Source organism: Dermacentor andersoni, chromosome 6, assembly GCF_023375885.2.
Source record: "Dermacentor andersoni chromosome 6, qqDerAnde1_hic_scaffold, whole genome shotgun sequence".
Classification (NCBI taxonomy): domain Eukaryota; kingdom Metazoa; phylum Arthropoda; class Arachnida; order Ixodida; family Ixodidae; genus Dermacentor; species Dermacentor andersoni.
Window position 1 is genome coordinate 14,965,036 of NC_092819.1, and position 13,841 is coordinate 14,978,876.

The window sequence follows — 13,841 nt, forward strand, 5'->3', positions numbered from 1 at the left end:
CTGTCATACAGCAATACACTACTAGAAAATGCAGAACTCGAAAGGCACTTGAAAAGCAATGTTGCGCTAATTAAGCTTTATACTTTTGAGCTTTTCAATACTGTCACAAAATCCACTAGCAGCTATTGATAATCTGTGAAAAACTTACTTCTTGCGCGCTCTTTGCCTCTTGTGGATTTGGCTGCAACATAAAAAGCAACGGTTAGATTCTCACCTCGGTTTATTGAAAATTTGGACGAAACACAGTACTTACAGGTCTTCAAATTTTGTGCTTCAGGATGTAAGAATAAATCAGGACTTAGATGTACTATATTGTGGGACAACGCTAAAAAATTACATTTGCAAAAGAATGTAAATACAAGCTTATTTAAACGAAAGCAAACAACCACCGTGTGATTGCTAACACTGGTTTTACATAGCATGACGTTTAATGGATCTACTCTATCTTTATTTAACTGGGGATCTAGCCTGAACAACAAGGTATATAAAAATACCGGAAGTAATATTTTCACGCGTAGGGCTCAGAAGCATTCTCAAGTTCAATTTTTAGAGCGAAAGCTGTATATGGCTAACCTTCCGTGGTTTTTGGGCGTCCAGCAACAGAAACGGACTTATCGATTTCTAACAAACCCACACACAATGGGTTTCATTGTTTGCTTTGTGTGTGTGATCACGTGCGGGTGCAGTGCGGCGGTGCAGATGTCGAAATGCGGAACAGATTAGAAGGCGCGCCATGAAAAATAGCATGACGTCAAGGTTATAGCAGTATATAAGCATTAGAGGTATCGGCACTAAAAACGGCTGCGTTATCGATGGGGGGGACTCATATATTTAGTACACCCGAAGAACAACATATGTACGAGGAGCGTCAGAGGGAACAGCAACGAGAATGTAAACGGCGCCGGTGCGAAACGACCACCGACGAACAGCGTTCCCACGATGCTGAACGAACAAATGACAACCATTCAAGCTCACGACAGTCAAAGCTCTCAAACGAAAAGCAAAGTGATTTCGCTGCCATTCCATCTTCACATAGTGGAATGACTGTCACTTTTAGCTTTTTCTTCTGATGTCCTTCGCTTCTTCTTCAAGTAAAAATGAATTGATTGATTGATTGATTGATTGATTGATTGATTGATTGATTGGTTGATTGATTGATTGATCAAAACAGTATGCAAACTTAGAAGAAACTCACTCGGGTCGTACAGGTTCTCCTTCGTAAGTGTAGCTCTCCATGGTGTAGAGATACTTGGAAGCGGTCAGCGATATATAAATTCCGTACACGTAGATGCCAACGAGGATAATAAGCGAGAGCCAGTAACCGTTCTAGAGGAAAGAGATATTGAGATTGAGATTTTATTGCACATAAGTTTTACAAACAATCTAACCGCAAATCTATTGCAAGAGAAGGTCCTAAGGAACAATTTCTTAGGGGGCCTTCCTGTACTTGTACAAAATACTTGTACAGCTGTTTCTCGTAGACAGTGCATGGACGCCCTGCGCAAAGGTGAGCGAGGCTTCCGAGCGACGCATCAGCGACCTTGGCAGACATGCAGTCACACATGCGGAAGAACAACTCACAAAAGTAGATAAACATTTTGAAGTACTGGCTAGCCTGTCTGAAGACTCGTTCGGTATTTTCTACAGTTCCATCTGTCGGCAGCGATTCAATAGGAGTCGATAAGTCGAAGTGCTTGTCAGATGCCATACGAACTCCTAAGCGATTCGGGTGGCACCAGAATGCGGCGTGCTAGAGGCAGTAGAAGTGGAGCTTTTCGCTTTGATGACGCGCTTCTTTGAGGGTGCATCCTGTCACTTGCTGTTGCTTTATCTGTGAGAGGGACGACTGGTTACTCAGCCGGCTGAGCTGCTAAACTCGTTGCCCACTGTAAACGCGCTTTGATAGTTACACGATGGATACACAAAAATGAGCCGCGTATTTTTTTTTAAAAGCCTAAGCAACGAGAAGAAAGTAAGATGAAACCTATAGCGACAGCTATTGGACACGAGTTCTGCCGGTTTGGTTACAAAGTGTGGCTGCCGCTTCAGACGATTTTCGTTGTTTTAACTTTTATTCTCTTACCATTCACAAATACTTCCCGGATAAATCTAGCACAGCTGGCTACGATGCCATCGTTCGTTGGAAATAATTCCGAGCAGGTTTATAGTTCCTGTTTACTTACGACGAAGTCAATCATTCTGTTGCAGATAATGTTAAATCCGTCCGAAAATATGTCCACAATATTGCTGCAGACTCCAATGTTGCCAAACTGAAACGTGGCAACAAAGGAATGGTCACTAAACGCACTGGACAACGGCAGGATATATATATATATATATATATATATATATATATATATATATACATACATATATATAGGGTGGGCACATTACGGGACAGGGCTTTGTTTAACACACAGAACTGTCTTTATGAGGGACCGCTAGAAATAGTTGAACGAAGTTTGTTAGATGTGAGATATACAGTTCAATTATAGTGTATGTAGAAAGCAGCATTTTTCTTTCATGCTTGGCACAAAACTTAACGAAAGTTAGACTATAAGTGATTAAAAATAATGTACACGTCATCGATAAATAATTGAAGTGTGCTCACATAGTCGCGCCTAAAATATCAGGTAAACGTTATTTAATGCCGTTTAGGGACTGCCTGAATCTACTATTCAAGAAACTGTCAGTCACTTACCTCGTCGATATAAGACGAGATATTATTTTTGAGGTCGTCGCAATTTTCAATTGTGAAGTCGAGGAAGGTCTGTCCAGGTCACCACCGCAGACAGAAAATAGGAAGTAAATCAGCGCAGTTTGTGAAATCCTTCACGCTGATTAACCGAAGCTAATTGACCTCACCTGCTTTATAAGGTTTTCGAAACGACTTCTGTTTCCCGTAATATATTCATAAAGCTTCTCGTCATTCTTGAACATAGCCTGAAATCACAATAAACTTCGTTGAGGATGCATCAAATAGCTTTTTTATTGCGTTCGCAAAAAGTTGAACCGAAGCAATGGTAATGAAACAGTTTTGTACATTCAGTAGTGCAATGCAACGCTCACGAAGCATCGGATGCACCTCATTCTTACTTACGGTCATGTTCGTGTAAGCCTCTCCATTGTTTGAGTACTGAACACCACAGGAAGCAAAGAAAAAGTAGGAATGAGTAACGCACGTTCGATTTAGTTCCTTTTTTTTCTCTTCTTTAAGTCAAAGCGCCCGTTGAGCGCTGCGTGTGCGTCAAATGTGCCTTTCTGTTGTCATTCAGCTTGCGCTACAACAAAATACGAGAGGCTCAGTGGCGCATAATTGTGGCATGTGGAAGCGATGCAGGCAAAGTGCAAACTCCCAACCGTTTATTCTTGTATACCGCATATACCTTTTTATTTAAAGGAAGAGGGTGCGCACTATTTCTTTCTTGAAACACATTCATATGCGAAAATTGCGTCTTGAGAAATGCGTCATAGTCATGTAGGGAATATTTTGCTTCTCATAGCTATTGATGCCGTGCTTCAGCACATTTTATTCTAGTATTATAGCTCAGGTGATCTGATTATCTACTACTAGAGGATTGAAGCGCACACTCGGGAAGATCATGGAACGTTTAACTAGTCTCTCACCTATAACTATGTAAGCGCGCCATAATTTTGTCTGAAATAAAAACAATGATGACATTGCCACTGCGCTTTCTCTGTTGCTGCATAAAAGCAAGTGCAGAATGAAGAATAAATAGCCTCGCTTTCCTTTTTGTATCCTTCGTTTTTTGTTGGTTATGCTTTTGGTTTCCCGCTTAAAAGTCGTCATCGCTGTTGCGTCACCAGCTACTCCCGCTTTTAGGCTTACTAGTCGCGCTCGTGAGTGATGTTGCAGCCACGCGCTAGAAAAAAAGTATGCGGACCACTTGTTGCGCGAGCAGACCATCAAGGTCATGCTTTGAAGTGACGCTTAACATTGTTATTGCGCTTGCGTGCGCTGTGAGCGCTTCAGTTTTAATTTTTTTCTTTTACTTCTTTTCTCGCCTATTCATTATTGTTTCGGACATTCGCGATTCTCGCTTTGTTCTAGCATTCTTTATTAATCTCCGAGCATAATATGGTGACCTTCCATTTTGTCTGCCATCAAGGGATTACCACTTACGCCCTCTGCAATTGCACTCTCGTCCCGAGCGACCTTCGTGATCGCGATGCTGGGAGGTTGATCGCTCTCGTAGAACCTGTTGTCCGAACTAGATATGCGCATATCACGGGCCGTAATCACAAACCATTTCGTTCGTACGTGCTGTGTACTACTGGCCGGTCACATTCGCTACCGATATGCTCGGAATCAGTTCTCATGGCATCACGCTCTTACGAACAGTTCTAGCGTAGAAACATCTTTACGCTAGAATTGTTTGTAATTTCTGCTCGTTCAGTCGCCTGCTATACCGGTACTTGTCGGGAGGCCCGACGCAGCAGCATAGCAGACAGACGACTGAGTGAGCGGGAGTGATTGCCAAAGTGTCGCGATGTCCTGCTCCCACGTGACCACCTTCTGCGTCATGACGTGATTGCACAGTCACCTTCTGGGAAGCGAAAGCAAAACTGGCTGTGGGAAAGCTATTAGATTACATTATTCTTTCGGGTGCTTTGATGATTAACACTATTGTTAGTAAGCTTTAGACATCTAGGGCCCTCATTTAAGGCAAGAAAAAGTCGAAAATATATCAGTGCATGCCCTAAGATTTCACGAAATGCACGTGATCAACAACAGTGCGCGGCACACTAAAGTGCACTCATAAGGACGCGTCATCGTATAGTTACAACGCGACGCTGAAGGCTGTAATACTAGGAGAATGCCTGCAAAATTGAGAGTAGAAAAAATTGAGAGGCAGACATAGACAACGAGACAGGAAGGTGGCTGGATCAACCTTCCTGTTTGATCCAGCCACTTTCCTGTCTCTTTGTCTACGTCTGCCTCTCAACTTTTTCTACTCTCAAGTTTGCTGGCATTCTCCTAGTATAACCATGTACCAACTAGCCCAACAAGCCAATTTCATGGAGTGTGTAAATTATTTGGGTGTAAGACAGCAGAAACGAGAGAGAGAGAGAGAGAGAGAGGGAGGGAGGGAGGGAGGGAGGGAGGGAGGGAGGGGGAGAGAGATTTACAGAAAGGAAGAGTGGTCGCCCTGAGCTGTCAGCAGCAGTTACTGGCTCTGTCCTGCTACTCTACACTTCGGAAAAGGGACAAGGAGGAAAAGGGCTGGTGAATGAGGATGATGGTATGAAGAAGAGGTGCGTATACACAAGTTCACAGCGTTGTGGCATCTCTAGAGCCGTGCGTCCAGCCCAGTGGCTCGGAGAAAGGCTATAGCGGCACCTGCCTTCAGGGCTGCGCTTTTTGCATTAGGTCAAGGACCTAAAAGAACCTCGTCTGATAGCGGCCTCTTATCGACGTTTGCAATTTATTGCAAACATTTTATTGATTTCATTTGTAGCACCTTTATTTTCTTAGGACAACAAAATTCCAACAAGTGCGACGTTCTGATGTGCAAATCAGTCGAGCACGAAACAACAGAAATAGTTGATACATTTGATTTGTAACGTGTTTCTATTAAAAAAAAAACACGGCATTTATGAATGTAGGAAAGTTACATATAAAATCGATCACCTATTTGTGCTTTTTTTTGTCCAACTGATGTGCGGATCTGAAGATCACGCTTGTCGTAACGTTGTAGTTAATTGGAGACGGCCTGGGGATGCTCAGTAGAATGTTAAAATATACTGGACACAAATCTCTTTTTTCTCACATACTTTGTCTTGGACGCGAAATGAGAGATAGTGGTGGCGCCAGCTTACTTGAAAATAGGGAGCAGAATGCGAAGCGGGTGAATATTAGTTATTTCGAATGCAATCACCGCAGCCGCATTCTCTGACGGCATCGATTTTGTGCGCCTGCTCGATTTCTCGGCTTTCGGAGCTCGAATGAGCCTAACGCCAGAATTATGTTCTCGTCTAAAGCGTACACAGTGGTGATATGCTGTTCCTTTTGGTAGCCGATAGCGACAGGGTTTTTCGCTGTAATCATACAACGGCCCCATACAATGAAAACGTATTCAGGGACGGCGATATAGACTTACCAGCAGGTCCGTTTTGTTGAATAAGTCCCAGAATTCCTTAACTATTTTCCAGCGATTTGTTAGTTGTTGGACAAGAACTCGTATATCTATTTTGTAGTGATGAACAAGGTCCGTTTGGAATTCCACGATTTTCTGTAAGAAGCCAAAAATTAAAGAAAAAGGCAGGTGCTCAATTTGACGAAGAGGCTAGTCTTGTTTCGGTAGACGGAAACTGTGGCGTAGGCTTAGATGTAGGAAAATATTGGTATGCATGAGTTCTGTACTTCAGATAAAGCACGCGGTTTAGGCAAATAGAGATAATTTTTCAAGTTAAATTGAGTATGCTTCATATATAAATTGTTCATGGGCCTCCGGTTCCATCCGGATACTTTTCCAAGCACATACAACTCGCGTAGTTATAGAGGAAGATAAAATGGACAATTTAGCAGACAGAAGACGAACTCTCGGCTCTCAGAGCAGAGACCACCCGATAGAAGTAAGCAAGCGCAATTTCACCATCGTAGTTTACGCGCAACTAAGCACCTTCTTGGCAGCCACGAGACTGTTTCTTTGTGACGGAGGAATTGAGCCTATCCGTAAGCATTATCCGTTTGCTACAGAACACTGGGGCACCGTAAAAGACCACATGAGGAAAGTTATGTGCTGAATATACATGTTTCCTGGGTATTCTTTTTCGGAAAGCCTCAACTATACATTTCATAACAGTGCTGTCTTTTACACAAATGTAGCAGAACTTCTAACATTTATGAGTTGTACATAGCTCGAAACTTGTGCTATCCTGGTAAACAGACCAGCGCTCAGCAGTGTTGAACAACGTATTACTTAAGGAATCAAAATGTGCCCTTAGAGTTGGTTGAAATTGGATGAAAGTTGGATGAAATTATGAAATTATGAATAGACTGATGACAACAGGAAAAAGAAACAAAAGAAAGAGCATGCATTTAGTATTACTGCACTGGATCCAACAGGTCTTTGTCACCCACTACTGAAACCGGCCGCTCAATATAACATTGTTACGTTTGCGCTGTTCAGATGTGGCGTGATCGCCAAGGAACCCTCATTTGGCTACAGAGGTTTGATTTAGCCGCTACGAGAGGTCGAATATTGGTATCGTAGAATATCCTTAATTCTTATCCCTAAGCATGCTTTCACTTAGGATATCGAGAGTACGACTGAGGCGGCGCTTGGCAGACGCGGGGGTCGTCGCCAGGGTGAACGCGCCGGCAAGTTGGCTTCGACAGGACCTTGACGAAACAAGTCGCCTCGTCGAAACGTCACCTTTGGACTGTGCCTTCTCTTCGCTCGCAGTTGATCAACTTGTTCCATGCATATGCACACGCACGCACGCGCTACACATGTACACCGGATGTTTCACTTTATTTGAACGAAAGTAAAGATGGATTGGTGCACGAGAGTCGAAGGAGGCGAATTTTCGAAGGAGGCGAATTTTCTGAGAAGTGATTAGTCGGTATTTAGGTAAGTTTAAATACGTGAAATTCGAAGTATTAGCTTTAAGGCACAAGTCGTATCTTGAAAGCTTAGAGCACAGAGAAAAACACCAAATAATGTTCTCTTTATGACGTTGTCTGCAACGGGTTCTTTTTTCCCGGGGCTCTGAAGAAAGCCCGCGAAGTATGAAAAATAACTGACGTCATTGCACGCCTGCGCGTCTGGATTGTAGCGCTCTCTGTTGTCTTTGCAAAGAACGAAGACCGAATGCCTGTTGAAGTCCTAGGAGCCTAGAGTTTGCTACTAAGACAGCTGGAAGGAACTCTGGCTCCGCGATTGTTCATGTAGCATAAAATGGTGGTTAGTAGATACATTTGTGGGATCTTCCTGCTTGTAGCTTTCAAACGTTCTTGTGTCTTTATTTACAACACTTCATGTGTGTTTATTGGCATGAATTTTCAAGAAATCCTATTTTTATAGCGCAGTGCGCCCTAAGTCAGTCAGCACATGCCTAATTATTGCGAATTACTGCATTTGTTATGAATATGTTGATGAAAATGACCAATAGTGATCAATAATTTCTAGCGTACATACTAGAAATAAGCGTAAAGTTAGAGTTGAAGTTGAGTATCTACAGTCACAAAGCCATCTGAAGCCAGAAAAAAAGCCACAACAATGTTTTGACAAACTAGTACTAATTAATCATCATTCCCGTGCTGTTTCAACCGACAAGCTGGGAGCCCCAAGAGATACTAGCTCCCATGTTTCCAAAGTAGCAACCTCTGCAGCAAACTCTATGCCAACGAGTGTGTTTGAATTCGTGTTCAGCGCCGGCCTATATCTTGTAACTGAGGGCACATAGGTAGATTGCAGTCGTTACCAGAAACGTGATGGCGTACGTTGGACGCTGCGACTGATTTTTCTTTTATTTTGTTGTTATCGGCCTGCGCACTTCGTTTTAAGAAAACGATTGAGAGGGCTGCCAGTCAGATCCGTAAGCGCGCAGTGACGTCATTTTTTAAACATATTTCGCAGTTTGACGTAAAGTTCTGCGGAAACCCGCAAGGTGCTGAAATGTCATTAATAGCGGGAAAATCAGACATCCACCCGTTCGTAGCAATTGCTACAAAGGAAACTCATGCTGGTTCCCCGAAAGAAAAGCCTCGAAGTTGAAGAAAAATTCGTCGTGGTGAATTTTTCTTCAATGCGAGGATTTTCTTTCGAGGAACCCGTATGGGTTTCATTTGTAGCAATTGCTGCGAACGGGTGGATGCTTGATTTTCCCTTTATTAAATACATCGCAGTGTTACTTCAGAGCGCAGAAAAAGAAATGAACGTTAAGAATACTTTCATGACAATCACTTCATTGAGTCTATCTGAGCATGCTATACAATTTTGAAAAAGCGACTTGTGCCCTAAAACAAATGTTTAAATAGTTTGCATTATGAAATGTAGCTATATAATAGTAAACTGTTGGACTAGTTGGTTCGACATATCTTGGAAAGGAGAGTACATAAGTGGTTCGGAAAGGTAGACTATACAGGGAAAGATGCTAACTTGCAAATGAGTTTATTCAGAGGAAACAGACCATCAGGAGCGATTTGTGCATGCGCTGACATCGAATTATAGACCAGAACACGCTAGCCTCGCACCCAGGCTAATCGAACGCATACTCTCGCACCCGGATCGCCCGGTCGACCAGCGCCATTTTGTTCTGGGCTGCCAAAGCGTGTTCGCCGGCGACCAGCAGACATGGCTAGCGCTAGCTCTAGGACTCCAAAGTGCGGAAATGTGCCCGTTCACGCGAATCCAAAGTACAAGAAGTCATCTGGGCATCGTTGCGTCGTGTTTGGATGCCAAAATAACCAGCGGAAAAGGAGCAGGTTGCTTAGCGCTGTTTGCGAAGAGCACAATACACGTAGGGAATCGTGCCGGTGCGGTGTTTTCAGCCTGCACCGATTTCCATCCGCAACGAAGAATGACAAGCTGCGCCACCGGTGGATAGCTGCAGTGAATAGGAAGAACTACCAACCCAGTGAAAATGCACGAGTGAGTATTCGATCTGCGTATATTTTGGTGCCACGTTCAACTTTGCGCCCTACGAACGTAATATGTGTAACACGCAGGTTTGCTCCGAGCACTTTCTGGACAAGCCCACAGAGCAGGATCCCGCGCCGGTGCTTCGCCTTGGCTATAACAAGAAGGCAAGCCTTTTCGTGTTTTCATTCAGGCAGAGCTCCCGACGGTTAAGCAGAACAGTTGAGTTTGCGGTTAGCGATACTTGCAGCTGCTGCACGGCATGACCATTAAGCGTGAACGACAAGTTGTAAACGATAGTATGTTGCCCTGCTGGTGAGCGTTATTGCTAATGAAAGTAAAACGAAGTCTGCTCGTCACGTAGCATGCGTCGACAAAAACGTAAACAATGACTGCTCGTCGCCGAAGGCGTTCTTGCAGCGCGCCTGTCTTTACGAGACCCGCCGTGGTTGCTCAGTGGCTATGGTGTTGGGCTGCTGAGCACGAGGTCGCGGGATCGAATCCCGGCCATGGCGGCCGCATTTCGATGGGGGAGAAATGCGAAAACACCCGTGTGCTTAGATTTAGGTGCACGTTAAAGAACCCCAGGTGGTCAAAATTCCCGGAGTCCTCCACTACGGCGTGCCTCATAATCAGAAAGTGGTTTTGGCACGTAAAACCCCATAATTTAATTTTTTTTGTCTTTACGAGCTGGTGTTGCAGGTGTCATTCGTAACGAATTCATTTGAGCATCCTGAGCTCTAAACTGCGTGCGGGCTGTTATGCAGGGCAAAGCGCAAAATTTTTCCGTTCATAAGGCGAGGAAAATAAGGTGCTTAATTATTGTTGTATTTTGTAACAAAATTTTGCTCGTTCTCACCAGTTTCTTTTACTGTTTTCTAAGGGAGCGCTAACAATCCGATATGGCCTCGCACAAGCGAAACAGGTCTGATACCAGGTAGCTGCAGTTGGTGGGGCTAATTTTTTGGAATGCAGGTGCGGTTGTTGTCTTGTACCAAAGGCTTCCCTGATGATGCAGCTTTAAGTAGGGATGGTAATTTTATGTGCCCTGTCATGGTTTGTGCAACTGTACAAAACCTGCATCCGTCATGCTCGCCCTGTTATATGGGCTTTGACTGCACATGTAGTTGAACATTATAACTACTGTAGTTCCTCATTTTCCAATGAGTGCAGGTTTAGCATCACATGCTGCTTGTTCGAGTACTGTAGGCATGTGTTCTTAATGTTGTACTCTTAAGGGGTTGCACGATACAATTGGCCTGGTGCATTTTCTATTTCATTTTGAGAGGACTTTATGTCTTCGCAACAGTGATGGCATGGGAAAGAACTACAGCCCTTCCTACTATAACATATATATTGTTTTCCATGTGCAGGTGGTGAAGGGCAGGCGTCTGCTAATCAGGCAGTCAAACGACCTCGCCAGTTGGTTGCCAAACGCGGCCAACCCAGTAGTGACCATGACAAACAAGACCAAACTGAAAGTGCAGAGGACAATGTTCTGCGTGCTTTAATAAAATGTGGCACCAACACAGTGCTGTAAAATCCTTCACAGGTTACGTGCTTACCCGATGTATTCGCTTCTGCAGTCTGCACATCACTCAGTGTGGCCATTGCTGACTTGCATGAGGTCTTGAAGTTTGATTGAATCGAGACAGCGAAAATGACAGGCTAGAAAAAACGCGAAACACTCCTTCCGCCCAGCTAAAAAGCCCGAGTTTCGCTTTCGCGCCGGGTCGCATCTCCCGACGTGGCAGCCCAGGCCTGCTACTTCGCGGCGCTTGGAATAGATGGCGTGACCGGCGCTCATCAATATGACGGCGCGCTTTGAATTCACGGTGTTCTGGTGTATATTGAATAATATTTAAAATTTAAGGAGATCGCTTAACAAACGAGCAGTCATCAGTGCATCAATAACGACAAACCATTTTGGGTACAGCAACATCGGCACGTGCAAAGTGCTTAAAAGAAAAACATTGAAAACAATGAAATTGGGCAAGGAGGAAGAGGGGCGCGTAGAAACTTCAGTCATGAGCGAGAAAAGTTCATTTCTTTTCGATTGACGGTGCACCCGTACACAAATCAGCGTGAGCATTTATCTGACTACCCTCGAGAATTTCCCTTTCAAGTCTGCCGTTGGGTCTGCTTACGATCTTGGTTTTTTTCGAAAAGTGCTGTACAGCCAGATTCCTTACAGTGCACAGGAAGATGCGCTGCCTTGCTCAGGGCTTTTAAAGATTATGAGTTCTCTCTTTGCCTGTCCTTTAGATAGCGCCCGGTCTGCCCGATATAAGATTTCCCACATTTGAATGGTATCTTATATACCACTTCAGTGGCCAGTCGACGTGGCACTTAACATGTTTGTTTTCACAGGTCGTGTTCTTTTTCTTTTGGCCGTTTGCGAGGGCGCACAGCCGAGAAAGCTTGTGAGGGCTTGTGAATATTAGGTCGACGACGTGTTTATAGATACGTGGACGGTTCTCTTGTCATTTTGTCTGTTCCGCATAATGCCAATAGCACTGCAGTAGGTGAGCGAGTGTTGCATGATTTTAAACAATGTTCGCTGTCGTTATCATTGGCGCTAGAACTTCCACACAATGGTACACTCTGTTTTTTTTTTTTTTTATTGAGCGCTGTATTATAATTGTGACGAACACTGTTGTTGGGAATATATGCCGCGTTCTAAGAAGGCCGTTCTACCCTTTGACTCCTCTCACACCAAACTGTATAGCTTCGTCCTACCTCAAGTCATTCCTGACGAAGTCATGGATACACAGGGTTGGCCATAGTTTTGACCTTCAAATGTCTAGTCTGAGAGTCTCGGGATACCCTACGAGTGTGCTAGTTGCAGTGGGATCTAGGTTTAAAAAAAAAAAAAGCTTCAGGCGTTACCCAATGCAACGCCATGCCAGAGGCCAAATAAGTATGTCGTGATGCTATCATCATCATCAACATCATCATCATCATCATCATAATCATCATCATCGTCATCATCATCATCATCATCAATGTCTACTGCAGGACGAAGGCCTCTCCCTGCGATCTCCAATTAGCCATATGTCTACAAAATTTCGCACAGCCTAAATAGGATTGGGCAAAAATACGGCGTCGACCTAGTATTCACAGCCCCCCACAAGCTTTCTCGGCTGCGCCCCCTCGCAAATGGCCGAAAGAAGAACAAGGCCTGTGAAAAGAAACACCTTAAGCCCCTCGTCCCCTTTGCCGCTGAAGTTATACATAACATACCACTCAATGTAAGAAAGTTTATATCTGGCATACTGGGCGCTTTCTAACTGACGGGCTAAGAGAGCATTCCTTATCTTTAATGGCCCTGATCAACGTAGCGCACCTTCCTGCCTACTGTAGCGAATATGTCTGTACAGCACTTAAAGAAAAGCTACATCGTAAGCAGATCCAAAGGCAGACTTGAAAGACAAATCCTCGAGGCTGGTCAGGTAAAACGCTCGCGCTGACCTGTGTAGTAGTGCACCGCCACTGCATCTGGTGGAGAAGAAATTAACGTTCCTCCCTCATGACTGAAGCTTCTGCGCGTCCCTTTTTCCTCCTCCTCTGATGCGTTTTTTCAAGCGAAGCTTGTATTGGCTTACAAGTTTCGGTGGCATTGTGGTCAGGCCGGTCACGCAACGAAAAAAAAAAAAAAACCAGTTGCTCGCGCAACTGAGCAGCTGCATGAAAGCGCGGTTTGATAAGTTGACAGCTGCGCCGGCGCCGGAGCGTGCCATTAGCAAGAATTTCAGCTGCACAGTCGTGCGCTCACGCCACGCGCGCAATGAATCAGGCCCGTTTCGCTTCCGCCGGTGAGGGAAAGGACAAGAAAGGGTGTCGCACGTGCTGCCGCCGACTTCGTTCAGTTCATTCTCGCAAAACGGATGGGACGTTCATGCGTTGCGCTTTCCCCCGAGGAAATGGCCGCCTTCAACGAGCCGCGGTGAGAACTCGCCCGTGAAAGGGCTCGGCGTCGGCGCGCCGATCCAGCCTTTAGAGCCGCCCGAGCCCAGGCAATCCAACAGCAACGAGATGTTTCCGAGCTGAGGGAGCGGGAGGCTGAAGCAATTCGGCACCTTTAGCTGTGGATTAACCGTGACGAAGGTCAGGTGCACGCTGGACAAGCTTCGCTTACCCCCGTTTTCCGGTAGGGGAAGGGTTGGTCACTTCTTAATATTTTTTCTTTCAATCAATTTGCACGTGCCGATGTTCCTGTACCCACACTATACA

The 13,841-nt window shown here is 44.6% G+C and overlaps 2 long non-coding RNA genes across 4 annotated transcripts in view; one reads left to right on the forward strand and one right to left on the reverse strand.

Moving 5' to 3' along the window:
• Window positions 1-13,841, forward strand: part of LOC129382240 (uncharacterized) — a 97,697-nt gene that overhangs the window by 17,523 nt on the left and 66,333 nt on the right. Inside the window, exon 1 of one of the 3 annotated variants that reach the window (XR_008610337.2) lies at window positions 11,747-13,769. The exons of the other annotated variants lie outside the window; for them this stretch is intronic. This is a non-coding gene — a long non-coding RNA (uncharacterized lncRNA). Of the gene's footprint in view, window positions 1-11,746; window positions 13,770-13,841 lie in introns of those variants that run through there. 3 annotated transcript variants of the gene reach the window in all.
• Window positions 254-2,268, reverse strand: LOC129382241 (uncharacterized). The gene is made up of 3 exons (XR_008610339.1): window positions 2,184-2,268; window positions 1,196-1,326; window positions 254-271 (listed from the first exon to the last, which is right to left on the reverse strand). It is a non-coding gene; the product is annotated as an uncharacterized lncRNA (long non-coding RNA).